A 23,237-nucleotide genomic window follows, 5' to 3' on the forward strand; every position below is an offset into this window, starting at 1 on the left:
TCCCCCCCGGCGGCTCGGAGCGCGGCGGGGGCGCGCCGGGGGTCGGCGGGCGGCGGCGGGGGGCGCGGGGCCCGCCGCGGGGCTGGGCCCCGGCGCTGGCGGGCGGCGGCGGCGGGCGGCGGCGGAGGCAGCGGCCGCCTCGGCGCTCGGTGGCTGCGCTCCGCTCCCTGGTGTGTTGATTCTTCCCCCAGCTGCTGCCTAATGGAGTCCAGGCGCTCGCGTCACAGGAAATGCCTATACTGCCCTCCTCACTCACTTCCGGTGGCAGGTATGGAGCCTATGGGGGGCCTGTCAGGCGGCACGTGCGCGGGGTGGCGGGGCGGGCGGACCGCGGACGCGACCCCGACCCCGGCCCCGCCGCCCCCGACCCGGGGCCCGGGCCCCGCGCGGACGCGACCCCGACGCCGGTCTCGCCGTCCCCGACCCCGGCCCCGCGCGGACGCGGCCCCGCCCCCGCCCCCGGCCCCGACCCCGCGCGGACGCGGCCTCGACCCGGACCTCGGCCCCGCTGCCCCCAACCCCGGCCCCGCGCGGACGCGTCCTCGATCCCGGCCCCGACACCCCCGACCCCGGCCCTGCCCGGACGTGACCCCGACCCCAGCTCCGGCCCCGGTCCGCGCCGACCCCGACCCCAGCCCTGCCCGGACGCGACACCAGCCCCGACCCCGGCCCCGCGCGGACGCGGGCCCGACCCCGACGGCCGCCTTAGCAGCAGTAAGTGCGGCAGCCCCAGGTCTGGCGCGGGTCGGGGTCAGGAGGGTCGAGGTCGGCGCGGGTAGGCATCGGGGCTGGGGTTAGGGGGTGAAACAGGGCCGGCGCGGGCCGGGGTCTGGTGGGGGTTGCTGTCGGCGCACGCCGGGTCGAGTTCGGGGTCAGGGGGAGCCGGGGTCTCGGCGGGCTTCGGACGGGGCGGCGGGATCTGGACGAGGAGGCGCAGGGTGGGAGGCCCCGGCGGCTCAGCCAGCGGTGACCCCGGGCGAACAACCTCCTGGTCCTAGTGTGGAGCAGCTGGAATTTGCGCGTGCCGCCCGAGGGTCTGGGGCGGCGGGCGGACGAGAGCCCTGCACCCCCTGGGGAGGTGGGCTGCTGCGGGGAAACCGGCGGTGCTCGGGCACCTGCCTAGGGGCGGCCCCTCTGCCTTCCATCCGCCTCCTCCAAAAGTGCATCTCTTCCCAGCGGGATTTGAACTCCGCTTGGGATCCAGGCATGACATTTTTTGGTGAAACGTAAGGCTTCCGTGTCACTGTGATGTACGTGTTTGTGTTGCTGCAGAAATGCAGCAGCAAAGACTGGGCTGAACCTTGACCACTGGTGAGTGGTCTACCCTACCCCAAACGAGTTTTATTTACGTGTGGGGGTGATCGCTCACACACCTAGTGTGGGCGTTTTCTCAGAAATTAAAAAAAAAAAAAATCTATCTCCTAAGTCGTTTCCTCTGGAAAAAACACGGATTTAACTAAGCATTTTCTGTCTCTGAAATTTACCGTAATAACAAGTCATGGTAGCTTTAACCGGGCCTTGGGACACTGTCCTTTTCCGCTTTGGAAAAATGGTAAAGAATGATGCCGAGGAGAAATTGGTAAAGGAATCCTGAGCTCTGTTGATCCTCAGACTGGAAGAAGGGAGAGGAAGTCTCATGCAGGGTCCTACAGAGACCTAGCTTTGTAGTTGTCATCACTTAAATGTGCTTCCAGGTGGCGGTGTAATCGCAAGGTGACTCACATTGGATGTTTTTATTCTCCTGAGACAGACCCGAGTGCCAGCTAAGGATCGTAGGGCACCGTCCCTGTAGCCAGCAGAGCCTGAATTACTGGATGGTTAACACCTTCAGAGAGCCCTGTTTGTATGTTCACTTTAGACAACCTTATTATTATTAAGAGTTGTTCATGATAATTTGTCAGGCTCCTAACAGTATTGAGGATAGGTTCTCGGTGAAGTGTATAGCTTTCCTAAGGAAATGGTTACTTAGTGCAGATAAGGCTCACGCTTCATTAACAAAAGTAAAGAGGATGAAAAGACACAGAAACTGGGCTCAGTTGCTGTCTAAACTTAATACGTATATCCTAGCTTTTCTATTTTTTTTTTTTTATGTGATCCCGACTGCTCTCACTAGAATTCTGAATTTATGAAGTCTACGTGCACACGCGTTTTTCTCTGTGCTACAATATGGCTGGAGAACCCGGTGTCTGAACTCTGAGTGGCTTTAGAGCTGGGTTTGCAGTCCGTGTGCGGAAGAACAATCCTGGAATAGCTCTGTGTACACTCACCTTCAGTAATGCCATTATCACCTCCAGGATGAAACCCACCGTCCGTCTTGCTCTCTGCAGACTGACCGCAGGCTTTCTTTTCGACCTTATCCCTTACCACTCCCTTCATGAACCCTTCGGGACTGTCCCCTAGACGTGCTGGGCTCATTTCATCTTTTGAAGTTCTACCCTTCTGATTCCAGATCGTCTTTCGAGATTCAGTTCATTTTGGGCCCCGTCAGGGAGGCTTTCCTGACTTCCAGCATCCTAGAGTAGCACCTATGTGGCCCTTCGGTTTTGAAGGCTGTGTGTAATGTTTTCTAATTTACTAAGACCCCTTCTTCGAGTCCACAGAGAGGAGCCTTTCTAGACCTCTGTCCCCAAGAGAATGAAAACATAGATCATATCCAAGGAAAACACTCATAGGAAGGGCAATTAGGATTTTGTGAAAGTTTTGTTTCAATGACAGATATGTATCTAGGCTTTACAAAGTAAAATATGTTTTTTCTGTAGGACATTCTCAAAAAAAGACTTAGAAAAAAAGACAACTCAAGAAACAGACATTGGATATTGAAATGACAACTTCTTAGTACCATCCAGGGCAGTGTCTAACCGTAAAAATTAAGAGCTACGGGATTTTTTAAAAAGCTGAGATAGTATGTGTGTTTATGATAAGATGTAAAAGCACATTTCCACAATTTTTTTACTTTGTAATATTTAATAATTAATATTAATTATTAATAATTATTTTATTTTTTAAAATGTTTATTTTTGAGAGAGCCTCAGTGGGGGAGGGACAGAAGAGAAGAGGGAGGAAGACACAGATACTGAAGCAGGCTCCAGGCTCTGAGCTGTCAGCACAGAGCCCGACGCGGGGCTCGAACCCACGAACGGTGAGATCGTGACCTGAACTGAAGTTGGATGCTTAACCGACTGAGCCACCCAGGTGCCCCTAAGTTTTTATTATTTTTAAGTAATCTCTGCACCCACTGGGGCTCAGACTTAATAACCCAGACATCAGGAGTCCCACGCTCCACCGACTGAGCCAGCCCTATCATAGAAGTCTTTGTAAAATGAGTCAAGACTATTATTCTGTCACGATGTGGCTTTGGTATCTCAACCTGGTACTTAGCAACGTCAGTATTATTCAATGCATTAAATTTTTGTTAGGAAGAGGTAGTTTTCAGGATCTCAGGTATCCCTGGGGAGGGTGTGTTTCTATCCCTGGCTCCTTTCCTAACTCTCCTTCAGCATTCTGACAGTCGCAAGCGGGCCTGGGACTTGGGTGGGTGAGGGAGAGATCAGGAAAGAGCACAGTGCTTGGAGTCAGGACACTTAGCTGATCCACCTCGGGTGAGTTGTGTAACTTTGCTGCCCTGTAGTCACTCCGTCTTGTAAGTACGTACAGAAAATGACCTCAGCCTACCTGTTGAGTTGTTGTGGGAGTCAAACAAGGTAACAGATACAGCAAACGTTTGGGAAAATGCTGTCAAAAGATTTCAAAATGGATTTAAGAAAATTTTATTTGTCTTTCTTTATTTTTGAGAGAGACAAAGCATGAGAGGGGGAGGGGTAGAGAGAGAGGGAGACACAGAATCCGAAGCAGGCTCCGGGCTCTGAGCTGTCAGCACAGAGCCGACCGGGGACTCAAACCCGCAAACCACGAGATCGTGACCTGAGCCAAAGTCAGATGCTTAACTGATGAGCCACCCATGCACCCCTCAAAGTAGATCTTCAGCCCGCCATCATTTCAAAAAGGATTTGAGGCAACTAAGTGCCAAGATGTAAGATGGTTTTCCTGTTCTTACCAGTCCTGAGCCGTAGACCCCGTGGTCACTCTCCCATGTGACTGTGTTCCCGTGCCCCCGGCCCCCAGACAGGCAGCTCCTTATCGTCGGTCCTCGGTGAGGGGGAGTTTCTGACACCTGCTCGCTAGCGAAGGCAAGCTAACCTGGCAGTCCTGCCCGCTGTTCGCTCCGGTTCCGCGCTCCCGTTTCCTCCGCAAACATCTCCTCCTGCCGGGAGCCTGCAGGGCGCACCTGTAAGCGGCAGGGGGTGGGCGCGTTGAGCGGCCCTGAGCCCAAAGGACCTAAGAGCAAAGACAGGCTCCTGCATTGCCACGGGAACCCTCACGCTCAAAAGCGAACAGGCGGAAGCATTCATGTCCCTCAGCCGGAAACAGGCCTTTCCCGTGCTGTCCCCGAGACCCATGGGGTGTAAATCAGGGCGTCCCAGGAAAGTTTCCAAAGCACCCAAATCCACCCAGGAAACTAGACGCGTTCTTTTCCAACCACACAAGTGGGATAGACCGCTTGGAGCCGCCTGCATGGACTTTGGCAGCAGGTCGCGTTGAAAAACCACTTACAACACCAAGCCTTGTGTGCAAAGCTATTCCCTGAAGCGCCGTGTGCAAAAGCAAAAAGAATGTGGTAATAGCTGTGCTGATCTGAAAGTATCAGGATACGTACGCTATTAAGGAAAAAATGCGTGTAGCAAAACTGCGTAATCTGCTTCCTTTTAGGGCGCCTGGGGGGCTCCATCGGTTGAGCATCCGACTCAGGTCTTGAGATTGAGCCCTGCGACAGGCCCCGTGCCGAGCGTGAGTCTGCTTGAGATTCTCTCTCCCTCTCTCTCTGCCCCTCCCCCACGCACACTTGCAATCTCTCTCTCTCTCACAAAAAAAGAAAAAAAATATTCTTTTAGTAAACAAGTCAACATATGTGCATACATCATTTTTCCAGTAGGATAGAAAAGCCTAACCTTTTGTTCTGTTTTTTTAATTTATTTGTTAGCAATATGCATTTATTATATTAATAATATATTTATTTACCAATAAGTTAATAACACTTATTAATAAATATAATAATACTCATTAATAAATATTGCCAGCGCGGAGCCCAGTGTGGGGCTCGAACTCACAAATGGCGAGATCATAACCACGAGTCGGCCGCTTTACTGACTGAGCCACACAGGCTCCCCAAGAAAAGCCTAAACCTTCGGGTGGAAGGACTCCAGCGGTGGGAAGGCACTATTTTCTCCATCTGATCCTTCGGTTTGCATTTTCTAACTATGAGTATTTTTTTAAGTGTCATTTGGATTTTGCTTTCTTTTGTGTGTGTGTGTTAATGCATGTTTTTAAGGTACTCATGTGTTTTAAAATACCCTCAAAAACCATCAAAATATTCACGACAATTTAGTCATGATGAAAACATGCCGGATAAAGCAGTGTGGTGCATATTTAATTGACATGAAATCTATACATTCTTTACGTCTCCTTTTCATCACCTGTGTCTTCTGTGTGCCCAGACTGCTAACTGAATGTACCCACCCCTTTCTCTCATTTGGTTAAATTCATCTGGGGAATAAAGGGCAAAAAGACACTCCTATTTATTAACTTTGAAAAGTAGCTAAATAATTCACGGCCCCTGGAGTCTGCATGGTAGACAGCAAGCCCTTTGGGCAGCATTCCTCATTCTTAGTGTCATATGTGCTGTTTGTTCGCTTCTCTGGCATTATGATCATTGAAGAACAGTCCATGGTAAAACACAATTAATGATTGTTAACAAGAAACAAGTTCGAATTAAGAGACAATATGTTTTCAGAATGTACACACAGGGTCTAATGGCTAGACTTTTGTTAACATTTTTTAACGTTTATGTACTGTTGAGAGAGACAGAGACGGCAGGAGCAGGGCAGGGGCAGAGAGAGAGAGAGAGAGGGAGAGAGGGAATCCTAAGCGGGCTCCATATGGCCAGCCAGCGCAGAGCCCAATGCAGGACTTGAACTCACAAAGCCGTGAGATCATGACCCGGCTGGAAACCAAGAGTCAGATACTTAATCGACTGAGCCCCCCAGGCGCCCCTAATGGCTACACTTTTAAAAATTAAAAATTTTAATGTTTTAATTCCCAGGACCTCTTCGGTTAATTATTCTTATTTTGAAATTATTCTGTCTACTAATACTAAGCGTGTAGACAGATGTGAAACATTAAAATAGCATCAATAATTTTAGAAAGTTGTTTGAAGGAGCCCAGGGATGCCGGTCATTAACGACGAGAGAGTGCAAGCAGCTCTCAGCTCCGATTTGGGGCGAGTGGAGTGGCAGTGTCCGAGTCCAGACTGGCAGCGCACGGACTTGCAGCCTCCTTATTTAGCGCGAGTCGGGTTTGCATTGTCGCCCGAAGGAGCAGCCTTTCTGTATACGTTTCTGAAACCTAAGGCTGTCCACTTTCCTGGTAGACCTCTGACCTCTTACCTCGGAATATCTTTCTCCCCAAATTATTGACAAATATTGTTTGGTGACAGATGGAAATAGCTGGAAATAGATGGGTTCGTAAAGTTTAGCCACAGAGTTTCAACAACACTGTTTTTATTTATTTATTTATTTATTTATTTATTTATTTATTTATTTATTTATTGTTTATTTTTGAGAGACAGGGAGAGACAGAGCATGAGCAGGGGAGGGACAGAGAGAGAGACACACAGAATCGGAAGCAGGCTCCAGGCTCTGAGCTGTCAGCACAGATTCCCATACGGGACTCGAACCCATGAACCGTAAATAATAACCTGAGCCAAAGTTGGACAGTCAACCGACAGAGCCGCCCAGGCGCCCCTTAACAACACTGTTCTTTTCCTTCGGTTTCCGAGGAGCTTCCCTTCTCGTTCTCTCTGTCCATGGCTTCTGTGGTGATAGGATAACACGAGGAGCCAACACCAAGCATTGTTTTGAGCGCTCTACACAAACTGTACTATTTTAATCTCATCGGCCTTGGGAGGCATGTACATTACCTGCATTTTACAGGTGACAGACCAAAGCACTGGCAATTTGGGGCCATGTAGCTGGTGTTGGGGAGAGCTGGGCGCACAGGCTTCAGAGCTGTGTGCTCCCCCCCTACGCTCTTCAGAGATGCCTGGTATTAGTCAGAAAAGCATCCACTGTTGAGGTCTCTGGGGGTCAAGAGAAAAATGGAACAGTCCCATAAATTCATTTTTTAACCTTGCCCTTTTTGTGTATATGAAACCTTGGCCTCTTCCCTTTGAAGCCGTCACTGTTTCATTAGCCTGATTAATAGATAAGTGAGCCTCTTGGGGCGGGCGGTAAAAGGTGGTCCTTCCTCCAGGAGCCACCACAGGGAGAGCTCATTTCTCCGAGAAGGCCTTGTCGACATGGCCTGTTGCCCAGAAGGGGAGCAAACTAAGCTAGGTGCACCCTGGAGATTTGCTCATCAAGTCAGTGGCCTTCACTGCCAAGTGGTGAGTGAGGGCCAGAAGGAAGGACTAGACCTGGAGGGCTTCCTGGGAGACACGCTGGGTCAGGAGGCCTCAGTCATGTTATTTTTGTAACCACTTGAGTCTTTTCTCGTGAAGCGTTTGTTTCCCGACTGTGAAAGCCCACACCGGTCCAGGATCCCAGACTTGTTTTATACAAGAATTCCTAGTTGATGACTTTACACCGAGAGAGGCTGGACAGCACAGGCTTACTGTCTGGGCATAAGACAGAAAGAGTTAGCTCAGGGAGGCTGTGGGAGCCTCCGTTAAGAGTCTTCTGTTCCAGGGAGGGCACCTGGGCTGCCAAGAGACCTTCCGACGACGGCATATCCCTCAGAGCGTATAGATCAATGACTACTCTTCTGTAAATATTTTCTATTTAACTGCTTCTCTGAGAGTAGACGTTTCCTGTGCTGCTCAGTGTGCAGATGTGGCGTGGGCCCCTCTGTTTCAGATACCCCGCTCGATAAGGAGGGAATGGCCACGTTGACTTCCTGCGGTCCCTGTAGCCTGAGGGTTCAGTGTTCATGGTTTCCATTGTCACTGCACGATATGATTTGATTATGTCGGGGCCGGGTGGAAGAGAGGAGTCATGGAGAGCCCCAAAGCATAACACCTTGGCTGTGCAATAGCTTTAAAAAGCTATTTTTACAAACACAATAAGCTATCGTATTAAAAAAAATACAATCTTGTTATTATACAAGATTGTAAACGTACACAAAAGTGCAACAGTACAGGTGACCCTTGAACGACACAGCTTTCAACTGCGCAAGTCCGCTGAGATACGGATTTTCTTCGATACGCTGAGCCCAGTCCTGTGAACGTATTTTCTCTTTCTTACGATTTTCTTAACGCTTTCTTTTCTCCAGCTTACTTTTTTGTAAGAATACAGTATATAATGCATATAAAAATGTGTTAATTGCCTATTGACATTATTGGCAAGGCTTCCAGTCAATGGTAGGCTATTAACAGCTAAGTTTTCAGGGAGTCAGAAGTTACACGTGGATTTTTGGCTGCGGAGGGGAGTCAGTGCTCCTGCCCTCCACGTTCAAGGGCCACCTGTGCAGCAATCCCCAGGTGCTTACTGTCCAGCAATACTGGTCAGTGACTCATCTATTCTTGTTTTACTGTCCTCCCTTGTCGGTTATTACTGAAGCATATCTAAGGTATTATTTTATTTATAATGTACATATTTATACTTCAGTAGGTAGCTCTAAACGATAAGAACTCTCCTTTTTCTTTAAATGTTTATTGATTTTGAGAGAGCGAGTTCATACTTATGTGTACACGAGCGGGAGTGGGGGCCCCAAGGGAGAGGGAGGGAGGGAGAGAGTGAGAGAGAGGGAGGGAGAGAGAGAGAGAGAGAGAGAGAGAGAGAGAGAGAGAGAATCCCGAGCAGGCTCCGCACTGTCAGCACAGAGCCCAACGCAGGGCTCAGTCCCACAAACCACGAGATCATGACCTGAGCCGAAATCAAGAGCTGGACGCTGAACCGACTGCACCGCCCCCCCCAGGCGCCCCAAGACCTCGCTGCAACACCATCACGTCACCCAAACACCAGAACAACGTCTTCGTTATCATCAAATATGCAGTTGATGGCCGAATTCTCACAAACACTTTCTTAACAGTTGCCTTGTGTGAAACAAGATCCAGTCAGGTCTCCACATTAAATTTGCTTGATAGATTTCTCAAGTCTCTTGCTTTTTTAGGAAACATGTTTATGAAAGCGTCCTAAATAGAGAAGAGCACATAAATCCTTAAGTGTGCAGCTCACTGGATTCTTTCCTGGGAGGCCCCTACCCCTGCCACAAAAGCAAACATTGCCCGACCTGAGCAGCGTCTTACCGTCATTTTAATTTGCATTTTTCTGATGACTAATCATGTTGAGCCCTTTTAAAATAGTTGTTCTTTTTTTTTGGGGGGGGGGTGTGCCATGGGATATTCTCTTTTATGAAGCGCCTTTTCAAGTCTTCTGCGTCTCCCTCCTTTTAACATTGTGTTTCCTCTTTCTCATTGATCTGTGGAATTCTTTATGGATTGTGAGTGTGAATGTTTTGTTGGACCCACGTCCTGCAAATTCCTTCTCCCGCTGTGTGGTTTGCTTTCAGTCTCTTAATGGTGTCTCGACGAGCAGAAGTTCTTAATGAAATCCAATTCATCAATTGTTCCCCTTATGGTTCGTGGTTGTTGTGTCCTACTTCAGAAGTCATTCCCCGTCCTCAAGGGCACGGAGATACTCTTCTCAGATAGACTCTGCAAGCTTCAGAGGTATCCTTTACCTGCCCTGGATACGTCCACGCTCCTCAACTTTTTGTTTTAAAGTTCATTTACTTATGTAACCTCTCCGCCCAACGTGGGGCTCGAACTCGTGACCCTGAGACCAACAGTCACACGCTCTCACATCTGAGCCAGCCAGACGCCCCTAGAGTTTAGCTTTGTGACTGGTGTGAGGTAGGATCAAGGCTCATTTGTTTTTCCGTGTTTAAATCCGGAGGGTCCAAAGACCATGCCTTCCTCTCTGCCCCGCAGTGTGGTGTCGTCACCCTGAATTAGAGACTGGCACACGTGTGCGTCTGTTTCTAAACCCTCTTGGTTCTCTTGGTCGGTTCACGTATCTTTGCGCCTTTGCTGGCCAAAGTTTGTGCTAATACTGTACTGACTTAACTGCTGTAATCGTATGATAAGTCTTGCCATCTGACAGAGTAAATCTTTCAACTGTGTTTTTCTTCTTCAAGATTTCCTTGGTTCTCTTGGTCCTGTGCATTTCATAGAAAAAAAAAAATGGAGTCATCCTGTCAGTTTCCACCAAAAATCGCCAAGATTTTGACCGGAATCGAATACGATCCGTAGATCAATTTGGGAAAAGCGGATATGTTCACGGCATTGAGCCTTTGTGCCCAGGAACACGGCATGCTGTCCCATTTATATAGGTCTTTCGTTTTTCTTGGTAATGTCTCTGGATTCCCTGGGCAGGTTTTGCACCTCTTTTATCAGTAAGATTGATTCCTGTGCACCAGACGGGTGTTTTTGATGTTAATGTGAATGGGTATCATGTTTAAAATTTCATTTTCCTCTCCCTGTCCTGATGTTAAGATTGCGGACAGGTAGCTCATCGTCCAAGATAAGTTAAAAGTCCATATCAGAACTGTTGTTTTAGTCTTGAACTTAGCATGTTTTTACAGCTTATACTCGTTTTCCACTTACACATAATGTAACAATGCAGCTGGGCTTTCATTCTTCCAAAGGACCGGACTCAACCCTCCCTTTGGAAGACTCCAGAAACCTATTTAGGTGAGGAGCGAGGGATTCTCCTGGGAAGAGCCCATCTTAAGGGAGCAGGAGCCAGGCTGGCCCCACTTGACCCTGTAACAAAGCCCCTCCCCGAGGGAGGGAGACCGTGTGTGTCTGTCACTCACTTGTCTCCTGGCCCGGAGGACTCTGACTGCGGTGAGTCCCGGGAGGACGGTGTGAGAAGGGAGGGCTGTGGGGATAAACCGGCAAGAACATTCTAATGATAATTTCAGAAAACAGTGGACGCCATCTCTCCTGCTCTGTCGGCCCCGTTGGTGGCCTGTCGCAAAAGGAGGGCACTGCCCCTGAGCTGGCAGCAGGATGCCCGCAGCTCGGGCTCCCTGTCTTAGGGCTTAGCGAGGCTTCCCCAGGGCTGGGAGGGGCGGCCGTGGGAACAACAGCGAACATTTGCTGGGCCCCCACCGTGCGCTTCGTTCATTTAATCACCGCATTATTTTACCGCATTGTTTTCGAGACGGAGGCACAGAGAGGCTAGGCAACTTGCCCGGGTCACACAGCTCCCACATGGCAAAGCCAGGATTCAACCAAGCAGCCAGGTACCAGAGCCCACGCTTTCCGAATTGTGCCTTTGTTCTCGTGGTGGCAGCTCGTGGTGGGGGGGATGGGGGGGGGAGAGGGCGGGGCAGGGGGGCAGGACAGAAGGAATAAAGTGGGGTCCTTGCAGAGCACTGGGCCAGCCAGCCGGCTGTACCCGCTCTTCAGCCCCTGTGAGGTATCCCTTGAGGCCTGTGAGAACTGTCTTGGGGAGGGGGCTGCTCTCGAGGATTCTGGGGCCTGAGTTAGCCAGGAGGGCAGGAGAAGGGCAGCAGGTGAGGCAGTCGTGGTTTGCTGCTTAGATTCACAGCCGTGAGAGACAGGGCAAGGTTTGTTCTTTAATTTTCTCCCCTTAAAACTTCCTCGGAGTGAGTGGAACCATGGCTTCTGGTCTGTTCTTTCTCGGAGGTGACAGGCGCGTCTATATTTAGACCAATAGTCATGCTTCTGTGGCGGTGGCCCAGCGTGTGCCTCCAAGAACGGCCGCGCTGAAATCCTAACATGCGGATCTTCACGAGCAGATAAATCACCCATGTCGTGGGCTGGATGTGCACCCATCAGAGGGACCTATCACCGACGGTGGCTCGAGGGCCGAAGATAACTGGCTGGGCAGGCGGCCCTGAGGCGGCCTCACATGAGCCGGCCACTCTGGCCTGGCCGCCTCTCGACCCCCACTCGAGAGGCCACACAGACCACAGCCCCGTCCTGTCCGTCACCTCCCGCACGTTGAGTGTCACTGAGTCCCACTGATTCCACCCTTTTAACAGCTTCCGGTCTGTGACCACTCTTCCTTCTCTGTTGCTGCTGGGGGCTGACATCCGGGCGTTTTCAGGCCCAGAGGGGACAGTGACCCACGAGCTCTGCTCTGTTCTCTTCTCGTGGCCTTCACTGCCACCCAAACTATCTTTGTAAGTCAAAACCCATCATGTCACCTCCCTACTTAAAAATACCTCAATGGCTCCCGCCTCTCAGAGGATTGAAATCCAGCGCACGGGGACTGGTGCGTGAGGCTCTCTTAAGACCTGGCACGTGCCCCCCCTTCCAGGCTGCACTGGCCTGTGCCCCCACCCCATCCAGGCCTCACACCCCTCACTGCTTCACGCGGGGCCCCTCTGGAACCTGCGGTCTGTTCCCAGACGTGCCGCTTGGCCGTGATGCTCCCCGACAAGGTGCCTTCCCCGTCACCCCTCTGTCTCCTTTGCCCATTTGGCCACCTCTGACCTTTCCTGACACTGTCCTCACATTCCCATCGAGCAGACAACCGCACACACTTCCATGAGCTTCTCTTGCACCACACTGGTTTGGGTAAATGTCCGTCTTCCCTGGCGGACTCTGGAGTCCTCGTTGCCTTATTCCCAGCGCACCATCGGCCCTTCGCAGGGATGGCCTCCTCTACCCTCCTCCCTCATCCAACTGTCCGTCCGCTCGCTCAGCTGGCGCTCGTCCAGCACTGGCCGTGTGCAAGGCCCTGTTGTAGCGGCTAGAAACAGTCCGTGAACAAGACACAGAATGCCCACGTCCACGGAGCTTGCATGCTAGCGAGAGGGGACAGACAAGAAAGAAACACACAGGAAATAAATGAGGGGGTGTGAAGTGCCAGGCAGGGAATCAGGGTAGGGTCACGTGACAGAATGCGGGGTGGGGGGATGCTTGGAGTTGGAGGGCCGGGGAGGGCCCCTCTGAGGGGCTCCCCGGAGGCCGAGACCTCTGTGAGCCACCTTCATGAAGATCAGGGTTGGGAGCATTCCAGGCCCAGGCAACAGATAACACAAAGCCTCGGGGTGACAACAAGGTGACTTAGAATGAGCCCTGGTTACCTGAAGCCAGGCCGGTCATAGGGTGCGGTGAAGAAAATGCGTCTGAGAGATAGAAGTGGAGAGAGAGAGAGAGAGAGCGGGGGTGGGGGGGTGGGGGGATGGGAGAGCAGAGGTGGGGAGAGAGAGAGTTGGGGGGTGAGAGAGAGCGGGGGTGTGTGGAGAGAGTGGAGGGGAGAGAGAGAGAGATCGCAGGGGGGCGGGGAGCGGGTAAAGCTGGTTTTGGAGTCAAAGGTGGCTCATTCTTTGGAGCAGGAGCAAGCTGGACACTGACCAGCAGTGGCCGAATGGCGTTCACAGCTGACACAGGAGCGCTAGGTGCCGAGGCTCCCCCGCCCGACCCCACGTCCCCCGCGTCATGAGGGCCTGTGGGTAGGAGCTGCTCACTGAGAACTCGCTTGGCTTTCTACTCTTCTTGGAGCCTTTGTTTCGCCCGAGGCACACGGTTCATACCACCACAGGAATGTGAAATGCCGCTGTTGTTAACCTGTGCGGCAGGAGGCCCTGAGCTCACCCCTGTCACTGTCCTGCAGCCTCGTGTGTTCTAACCCCCTTCCCGTGCACGCAGCGTGCGCGATCCCATGTGTGCCCGCTCGTGCACGTGCGGGGCCGTGGCCGAGGGTTATGTAACGAGAGCCTCTCTGAGCACACTTGGCCCCTGCGGACGGCCCCGGTGTGGCAACCACAGGCCTCACCACAGGTAGGCTGAGCGTGAACTTGAAAAGCAGGAGTCGCGGCTCCAAACAGCCTGTCGGCCCGCTTTGTTTTCTGACTCAAAATGTTCCCTTGAGACACTGGGTTTAGGTTCAAAAAAGACCCACGCTCGTTCCGTCCCCCAGAGAGGTGCTCCCCACCGCAGTCGCGATCTGGAGATCTCAGGACGTCCTCCCCTGTGGGTGGGTGGCGCTCTTACCCGAAAAAGTGTTCACATCCCTGTGTCTGATTAACCAAGCAGCCTGGCCACACCAAGGCCACGTCTACACAGTGTGATAGACCCTGCTACAGCACAGTGATCTATTTTGGGGGGTTTTCTCCTATTAATTATGTTCCCCGTTGTTCTTGTGGGAAGTGACCATCTAGAAAATGTATTGAACTCTGCAGTGTGGTCATTTAGTATTGAAAGGAATCTGGGCCTCTAGACTTTTCAGACAAGGTGACCGTGACTGACATGCGTGATGGCCAGGTGTCTTGCCCAGGTGTCCTGGCGAGGCCTGATAGTCGTACATTCCTGACTTTGAGGGCAGTTCTGTTCCCAGTGACTTCCTTTAGTCATCGAAGGTGGGGCTGGCAAAGTGGTGACCTGAGATTGTTCTTTTTTTATTTTTTTTTAACTTTCTGTATTTATTTTGAGAGAGAGAGAGAGGGGGGAAGAGCCAGCACAAGTGGGGGAGGGGCAGAGAGAGAGAGAGAGAGAGAGAAAGAGGAAGAGAATCCCAAGGAGGCTCTGTGCTGTCAGCACAGAACCCAACATGGGGCTTGAACTCATGAACCATGAGGTCATGACCTGAGCCAAAACCAAGAGTTGGACGCTCAACCGGCTGAGCCACCCAGGCACCCCCTGGTTTTTTTTTTTAAAGCCAATAGTCCTTATTTATTTATTTATTTATTTATTTATTTATTTATTTATTTTTAGACATACTTTTTTAATGTTTATTTATTTTTGAGAGAGAGACAGAGCTCAAGCAGGGGAGGGACAGAGAGAGACAGAACATGAACACTACATTATTCGGAGAAATAAATTGCAAGTAAGCACCTCCCAAAACACACCACCCTCACGGCTTCCTGAACAAAAGGCGCCATGCTTCACGTATCCAGGACGCAAACGGCCCCTTGGACGGGCTCATTTCTACTTGTGAACTTTTCTCTGGTCTCTACTTCTAGCTTCCTTCAACCCCACCAACTAAGATTTCTTCTGTGAAGCCAGGAGGCTCCATACAGGTTATAAATAATTTGGCTATGTTGTGCTGAGCATAATTGAAATGTCATGAGCCATCTAGAGGGCAGGGGAACCAGTTCTCGCTTGCTTCTATTGGCTTAGTCTGCTTACTCCTCGGGTGCCTGTCACGGAAGCTGGGGCTGGGAGACCTGGTGAGGAATGTTTCCTCCTGCGGGGTTTCGACGGGCCCAGCTCTTTGTCATGGCCTCAGAAGCTGCGTGGCTACGGGTAAGGAAGGCTGCCCTTCTGGAGGGATAATTATGGTCCGTGCCCTCTGAGCTTTTAGCCTGACCTTACCCTGCACCCAAACTCTGCGCCCAAACTCAGATGTGACTCAGGAAGTCATCTGTTTTTGTGTGTTCACACTGATGATTTCCTTCCCCCTTTTATGGAAGGGGATCAGCCTCGGGTACCGGGGAGGAGACGAGATTCTGAATCAGGCCTTTTGCCTGGCCGGGTGCAGGGCTTGGAGGAGTGTCTGTGCAGGGAGGTTTAAGTGGAGGGAGGAGTCATGGTCATTAGGGTACCATATGCCTGGAAAACCAAGCACGGCCGCCCACCTCCTCTCTGACTCACCCTCCCAAAACGTGATTAAACTGGAGAGGCGTGTGGCAAGCAGGTATTTGATTCAGCGAAGTGGGCGGGGCCTGAATTCCATCCTTTCCCACCCTCGACACCTCATGGTTTTGTTTTGTTTTTTTTTTCAGAGACCTAGAAGCTTGGGGGATCTCGTGAGACACTGACCTGTGGCATCTGTCTGGGCCTTAGTGTAACCCTGTCACATGAGTGGCCTCATGAAGGAGACTAGACTATTCATGGGCTTGGGAGGCTCGTTGACTTACCAGGAATCCAGTGGGTCGAGGATGATCCAGGAGGGGAGGCTTCCTTGAGGTAGGCAAACCCAGAGCAAATTAGGGTGGTGCTCGACGGCCCCTTCCCTTGGCTCTGTCTGTCCCTCCTCAGGGACAGTGGTCCCTCTGAAATGATCACGGGAGTAGTCTGGTTAGCATTATGAGAGATTTTTTCAATTCCGTACCTCTGATATCATGTGTAATAGGAGAATGGAGAACAAAACACCTCCACGGCCAGACCAGTGTTGGCCACATCAAAGCGACGATTATTGTACCAGTCGTGGTTCATTAACGTGGATCCCACTCTAAACGTTGCTCTGTCCTTTCTTATTTTTAAATGAATCATTTGGCTTGAATATGACGCTTGAGACATCGAGCATAAAATGCATGGTCGCATTTGAATATGAACACTACCTACGTTTTAACGATAATTGCCGCTTTTATTACGTGTATGGCAACAGGTGTATTATTTTAAATTACACACATGACATGTAAGGTGTAGAGTGACTTCAATAGTTACTGTTGCTTCACGTGGCCTGTGTGGGACGGACCAGTTTAGACGATGAGGCCATTCCAATCACAGAAAAAGGTCACCTTCATCTGCCTGTCAGAATGCGTGGAGATCACGAATCTGGAGTCATATTTAGACGTCAGTGATGTGGTACAGGGACTGTCGAGCTCTCCCCTTACCCCCACCCCCTCCCACAAGCTTGGCATCCTTATAGGTGGTAAAGTTTCAGCCGTGAGAAGCCCCAGTGTGCAGTGGGTCTGGACCCGAGGCCAGAAGTGGGGTGTGGTCCAGGGACCTCTTCCTTTTGGAGACTCTACAGATGTGCTGTTTGCCTGGAGCCACGGTCGTCGTGCCCCCCACCCCCACCCCGACCTCCTTGTTGTAATGGGCTGGCTCTGGTCACCCCGGAATCGCCCTGGGCGCTGCCCGTGAGCTGAGCCCCCCAAGCCTGCTGGACAGGGCCAGGCCCGGCTGGACGCGACTCTGCGTGCAGAACTTTACCTGTGCAGGAGGGGTGGCCGAGCCCGCCTCTGTGTGCCCCGCGGTGCTCACCTCTCCACTGGCCTCTGGCTGGGGAAGGGAGATGGCCCAGGCCAGAGAACCCGGCCGCGCTCACATGGCTTCTCCAAGGATCAGAGGCTACCCAGTGAATGGGAATCTGTGGCCTGAGAATTTAAGGGGTTTGAAGCTCCCCTTACTCCCCCCACCCAACGCCGTAGTAGACAAAATTCGCACCAAAGGGCCCAGCACTGCCAGGGGGGTCTTGCCACCCTTCCTGGCGCTCCCCTGCCCCGGGCTCTGGGAGCATTGTTGGTGGCTCTGACACCTGGTGGCCATCCCAGGAACTGCTCCCGGGGAAGGGCCCACCCTCCTCCCCCACCCGCCCAACCCCGGCCCTTGCTAGTAATTTTAATGTAGGATGTACTTTATAAGTGAGTTATTGTTAATGAAATTGTTTATAAGTTACATTCTTGCAAATACAGTCAACAGAAGGTATCTGGACAGAATATGTACGTACTGAGGCACCAGCCCCGTATAGGGCCTGCCGGCAGGTGCGGGGGTGGGAAGGGGAAAGAGAGGCTTTTTTAATCTTATAGCTTTAGTTCCCTCTGAGTTCTGTTGTGCACAGAAGGGGTGAATTACTTGACATTGTAGCTGAAGTACCGGCTAAGGCAGGACGCCCAGAAGCGCAGGATGTTCCCTCCGGGGCTCCTGTCCCCCTCGTTCCGCATTCAGGCACCTTTAGTCCCTTCATGCGTTTTGAGGGAGCACCGTGTGCCTGGCACTCACTCACCGGCCCGCTGCTGAGGGGAGGCTGGTCCTGGAGCTTGTGGCAGCTCCTCGGGGCACAGGGGGGAAGGCAGCAGCCCCTGCCAGGCTGCCCCCCTCCGAGGGGCTCCAGGTGGAGAGCCAAGCCCGTGCTCGGGTCCCTGCCGCCTCGCAGGTGTGAGGCCCCAGGAGCACCTTTCACCGGGCGAGCGAGGCAGATTCTCCCAGGTCCCAACTCGGAGCAGGGCTCGGGTGGGGGTGGCCTGCCTCCGGCAGGAGAGCCGGGTCTGATGAAAGCGGCCACCTTCTCTGTGCTTCTCGCTGTCCGATACCGTGTTTCCTGCCCCTGCTTGACCGTGCCCTTCACTCAGCTCACCATGAGCTGTCACCTGTCTCTCCGCTTTGCATTCTCATGCCCCTCTTCCCTCTTACCAACCCCCCCCCCCCGCCGCCGGCCTCGGTAAACAGAAGATATTTCTGGGGCGCCTGGGTGGTTTAGTCGGCTGAACGTCCGACTTTGGCTCCGGTCGTGATCTCGCTGTTCGTGAGCTCAAGAACCCTGGGCAGCTAAGCAGCCTTGGGGAACGTGCAAGATGTTCAGAGTCCCCGGTGCCGAGTTGGGTCCTCGTGGGGAGAGGTCCCTGGAGGGTGGGACCTGAACCCAGCAGTGAACTCCTTTGCAGCCGTTGGTCTTTAAGAAAGGTTCTTGGTCTTTAAACCCAGGCATTTCAGCTCCGGACATCAGCCCTTTTGTGCCCTCGAGGGTCAGGACAGCACGCGTGTTATCCCGGGATCGGTTCCTGCATCTACCGACTTTCTGGCTCCAAACAGCCGGGCGCCTGACCTGCCGGCCATCGCCCTCTCCCTGCTCGGGGCAGCTCCGTCCTTGCCTCCCGGAACAGTCAGAGCACCTCCCTTTGCCTTTGCCCTTTCCCCTTCCCGCGGCTGCTGACCACATTCCAGGTCTGTAGCAGCCACCATGTCAGCCCGAGGACGGGGGCCACACGCCGAGGACCACGGCAGAAGGCTGACCCTGGATGACCTCACGGACCTGCCAACACAGCCCGCGACTACGAACTTCTGGTCTCCAGGAAGTGAAGGTCAAGCTCGTGTGTCCGTGTTACCCGAAGCCAGACTTACAGATGGGGACCCTCAGTGGCACCCACCCGTTTTCCTGTTCTCACCCAGACCACGGCACGGGGCCACTGCTCTCATAAAAAACAGAAATCACACAACTCGGATCTCTGGTGGGACTCTGTGCGCACAGCAAAATGGATCTGTTGGTGCCGTCGTTCTTGGAATTACTGAATTTTGAGTGTTGTTGCCGTGGAGGTGGGGTGGGTGGGGTGGAGCTGGGCTTCCATAAATGCACAGAAGGATCTTTGTTTAAATGTTCAATTTATTTTTGAGAGGGCATGCACGGGGGAAAGGCAGAGAGAGAGGGAGACACAGAATCCGAAGCAGGCTCCAGGCTCTGGGCTGTCTGCACAGAGCCCGACGTGGGGCTTGAACTCACGAACAACAAGATCACGACCTGAGCTGAAGTCGGATGTTTCACCGACTGAGCCACCCAGGGGCCCCCATCACTGTACGTTTTAAACAAAAGATGTGTAATACAGACTTACCTCTGAGTCATTATACGTTTTGGAGAGTAGATGTTTTCATAGCCAGTACGACTCTTACCCCTTTCCTTCCGTGGGGAGATCATCATGCCAGTGTTCCATGGAACAATGTCCGCACAGAAGGGGCTCCTGCTGTCCTGGTCCCATGTCCAACTCGAGACCACAAGTAAAAGAGATGTCACGAATTCACGTATATGTCTGTTTTTGACCGTATACTTTTCCTCGCACGTGTGTGCCTTCCAGAATAACCGTATAAATCATTTCTTCTTTCGGTTTTCATAGTTTTTAATTTTTAAAACATTTCTCAAGATTTTAGTGAACATACCATAAAATTCACCCACTTACGTGTACAGTTCAGTGGTTTTTAGTACATTCACGGAGCTGTGCACCAGCACTGCTCACTTAAATTTAGAACATTCAACCCAGAAGAAACTGTGTTTTGCCAGTTAATAGTCATTCCCTGTTTTCCTCCTCCCCTGGTGGCTCTTACCCACTAATAACCCACGTTTGGTCTCTCTTATTTACTTACTGTGGACATCCCATGTCAATGAAATCATATCGTATGTGGTCCTTTGGGACTGGCTTCTTTTACTCCGTGTGGTGTTTTCAAGGTTCATCGTGTTGTAGCGTGGATCCATACTTCACCCCCTTTGTCTTTTCAAATAGTCTTTATTTTGTAGAGCAGTTTTAGGTTCACAGCAAAATTGAGTGGTAAGTACAGAGAGTTCTGGTGCAGCCCTTACCCCACACAGGCACAGCCTCCCCCACCGCCAGCACCCCACACCAGATGGTGCATTCGTTCCGATCTGTCCACCCGTGTTGACACGTTATTACCCATCGACAGCATCCCTAAGGATTTGCTCCTGATGCTCTACATTCTATGTTGGTTTTTTTCTTTTTCTGTTTTTTACTTGAGTGTAATTGACACACATGTTCATCCTATGGGTTTGAACAGATTATAATGACATGTATCCACCGTTACAGTATCATTCAGAATAGTTCCATGTCACAGACTTTGAGTCTGGAGTTCTCTCTTGTCCAGCAAGGGAGAAGATGCAGAATTGAATATGAGAGAGGCTAATGACCGGGAGGAGACAAGAGCTCCGAGTAAGGGTCCTTGCTCCGTATTTAGTAGGATCAGAAGGCTTACAAACAATGGTGATGGACGTGCAGAAAGAGACAATAAAACTGTGAACATTAACTCGCGTGTGAGAGAAAGGGGGTTTTGAAGATATGTGGTGTTAGAGGTTTGAGTCAATACAAAACAAAATTCCGACGCAGGGCAGATGGCTGTTTATGGCAGGCACGAGGCATGTCTGTTTATCTTAACTTGTCTAGGGGATAAGACGGACTGAGCATGCTACCTCAGGGTCAACAAGGCACCTTTATTTTGCTAACTAGCTCAGATCTGGGCAATTTCACCCTGCTGTGCAGTCTGTAGCCCTGTTTACCTGTTTACCTATTGTGGACCTTGCATTCTGTGGAAGCAGCTTTCTGATCTTGTACTATGCTGGGGGCACTTTTGCTCTGTTTACCTAATCCTAGGTGCTTTAGTCCTAAACCCTGTTAACTCATTGGTGCAAACTCGGGGAATTGCTAAACTTATTCCCCACAGTTCCACGGCCCTAAAAATCCCCTGTGCTCTGCTTATCTTTGTAAAGAGCTGCCCAACTGTTTTACAAGGTGGTCGGACCATCTTATGTTTCCACCAACGTGTGGGACTTCCAGTTTCTCTCTCTGTCACCTTCCCAGCACTCGGGATGGTCAGTCTTTTCAGTTTTAGCCATTTCGATAGGTGCGAGGTGGGCTCTTGCCGTGGCTTTGGTGTGCATTCCCCTGATGAGTCCTTCTGTTTGCTTGTTTTCCATCTGTGTGTTTTCTTTGAGGAAGTACCTGTTCAAGTGCTTTGCCCATTTAAAAGATTGTGTTGTTGGGGCGCCTGGGTGGCCAGTCGGTTAAGCGTCTGACTCTTGGTTTCGGTTCAAGTCATGATCTCACTGTTTGTGAGTTTGAGCCCTGAGTCGGGCTCAGAGCTTGCTTGGGATTCTCTCTCTCCCTCTCTCTCTCTGTGCTTCCTCTCGCTCTCATTCTCTCTCTGTCTCTCAAACTAAATAAACTTTAAAAATGTGTTGTTTTCTTGTTATTAGTATTTCAGAGTTTTTTTATGTAGTGCGAATACAAATCCTTTATCAGATACACGTTTTAAAGGTTTTCTCTCAGTTTACAAGTCATCTTCATTCTCTTAGGAGCTAAATTTAAGATTTTGACTAAGTGCACTTTATCAATTTTTCTTTTGTGGGGTCACGTTTTTGGTGTTCTAAGTAATCTTTGCCTGCCTCCAAATCACACGACTTTTCTCCAACATTTTTTTCTCGAAGTTGTACCATTTTTGGTTGTGCATTTAGACCTATCACTCCATGTTGCATATGGCGCCAGGTATGAACTGGAGGTCATTGTGTTTGTGTGTGGGTATCCAGTCGTTCCAGCCCTGCCCTTTCTCCGCTGACTACTTTGGCAGCTTTGTCAAAAAGTAGTTGTCCATATATGTGTAGGTCTATTTCCGGGTTCCCTGTTGTGTCCCCTTCATCTGTTTGCTTATTTACACCAAATCACACTTTTCAATTCTTGTAGCCTTTATACAAATCTTGAAGTCAGGTAGTTTGAGTTCTCCAACTTTATTTTGTTTTGTAGAGATTTTGGCTATTCTAAGCTCTTCACGTTTTCATTTAAATGTTAAAATCACCTTGCTAATTTCTGCAAGATCCACCTGGGATCTTCTCTGGCATTGCACTGAATCTATAGAACAATTTGGGGAGAGTCAACGTCTTAGCAATATTGAGTTCTCAGATTCGAGGAAAATGTATATTTCTCCACCCTTTAAAAAGCTCTTCTTTAATTTTCTTTAGCAATGTTTTGTAGTTTTCAGCGTAGCTGTTTGCATACCTTTTGCCAAATTTATCCTAATTTTCTTTTTTTTTTTTGTTTTGATGCTGTTATAAATAGTATTATTTTGAAAAATTTCAGTTTCTGATTTTGTGTTGTGAGTATACAGAAATACAATTGACCTGTTATATTGATCTATGTTCTTATTAAACTTACTAAACTCACTAGTTCTGGTAGCTTTTTTGTAGATTCCATCACATTTTCTACTTGGATGATGATAGTGTTTGGGGCTAAGGGCAGCTTTATGTTTTCCTTTCCAACCTCGATGCCTTTTATTTCTTTTTCTTGCTTGATTGCACTGGCTAGAGCCTCTAGTACACTGTTGAACAGAAGTAATGAGAATGGATGTCCTCATGTTGTTCCTGATCTTGGGGGGAAGTATTCAGTTCTTCCCCACTAACTATGATGTTAGCTATAGACTTTTCAAAAAAATTTGTTTCAATGTTTATTAATTTTTGAGAGACAGAGACAGAGTGTGAGTAGGAGAGGGGCAGAGGGAGGGAGACACAGAATCTGAAGCAGGCTCTAGGCTCTGAGCTGTCAGCGTGGGGCTTGAACTCACGAACCATGAGATCATGACCTGAGCCAAAGTCGGATGCTTAATTCACTGAGCCACCCAGGTGCCCTAGCTACAGGCTTTTCATAATGCTCTTTATCAGGTTGAAGAAGTTTCCTTCTATTCCTAGTTTGTTGAGTCTTTTTGTCATGAAAAAGTGTCGCATTTTATCAAATGCTTTTTCTGCATTAGTGATGATCACATGGTGTTTCTTATGAATTTGTTAATAGAATGACTGACATTCTTTTTCAAATGTTAAACTGAGGCTGCATTCTTGGGATAAACCATGCTTAGTCATAATGTATTACTCTTTTAAAATTTTTATGTTTTTTGTTTTTTTGTTTTTTGTTTTTTGTTTTTTTTTTTTAGAGACAGA

General features: G+C 50.4%; 2 long non-coding RNA genes across 5 annotated transcripts; both read left to right on the forward strand.

The window, feature by feature from the left end:
• Positions 1 to 75: 75 nt before the first annotated feature.
• LOC109495500 lies at positions 76 to 19,940 on the forward strand. 4 transcript variants are annotated; one of them, XR_002739133.2, is made up of 4 exons: positions 76 to 268; positions 602 to 714; positions 15,817 to 16,000; positions 18,464 to 19,940. It is a non-coding gene; the product is annotated as an uncharacterized LOC109495500 (long non-coding RNA). The 4 variants fall into 4 exon arrangements; XR_006592024.1 differs by lacking the exon at positions 602 to 714 and having other exon boundaries at positions 85 to 268; XR_006592025.1 differs by lacking the exons at positions 76 to 268; positions 602 to 714 and adding an exon at positions 8,899 to 11,361.
• Positions 3,110 to 5,795, forward strand: LOC123382892. Its single transcript, XR_006592027.1, has 2 exons — positions 3,110 to 4,845; positions 5,136 to 5,795. It is a non-coding gene; the product is annotated as an uncharacterized LOC123382892 (long non-coding RNA).
• Positions 19,941 to 23,237: the final 3,297 nt, after the last annotated feature.

The sequence above is a fragment of the Felis catus genome, chromosome F1 (genome assembly GCF_018350175.1).
Source record: "Felis catus isolate Fca126 chromosome F1, F.catus_Fca126_mat1.0, whole genome shotgun sequence".
In the NCBI taxonomy this organism is placed as follows: domain Eukaryota; kingdom Metazoa; phylum Chordata; class Mammalia; order Carnivora; family Felidae; genus Felis; species Felis catus.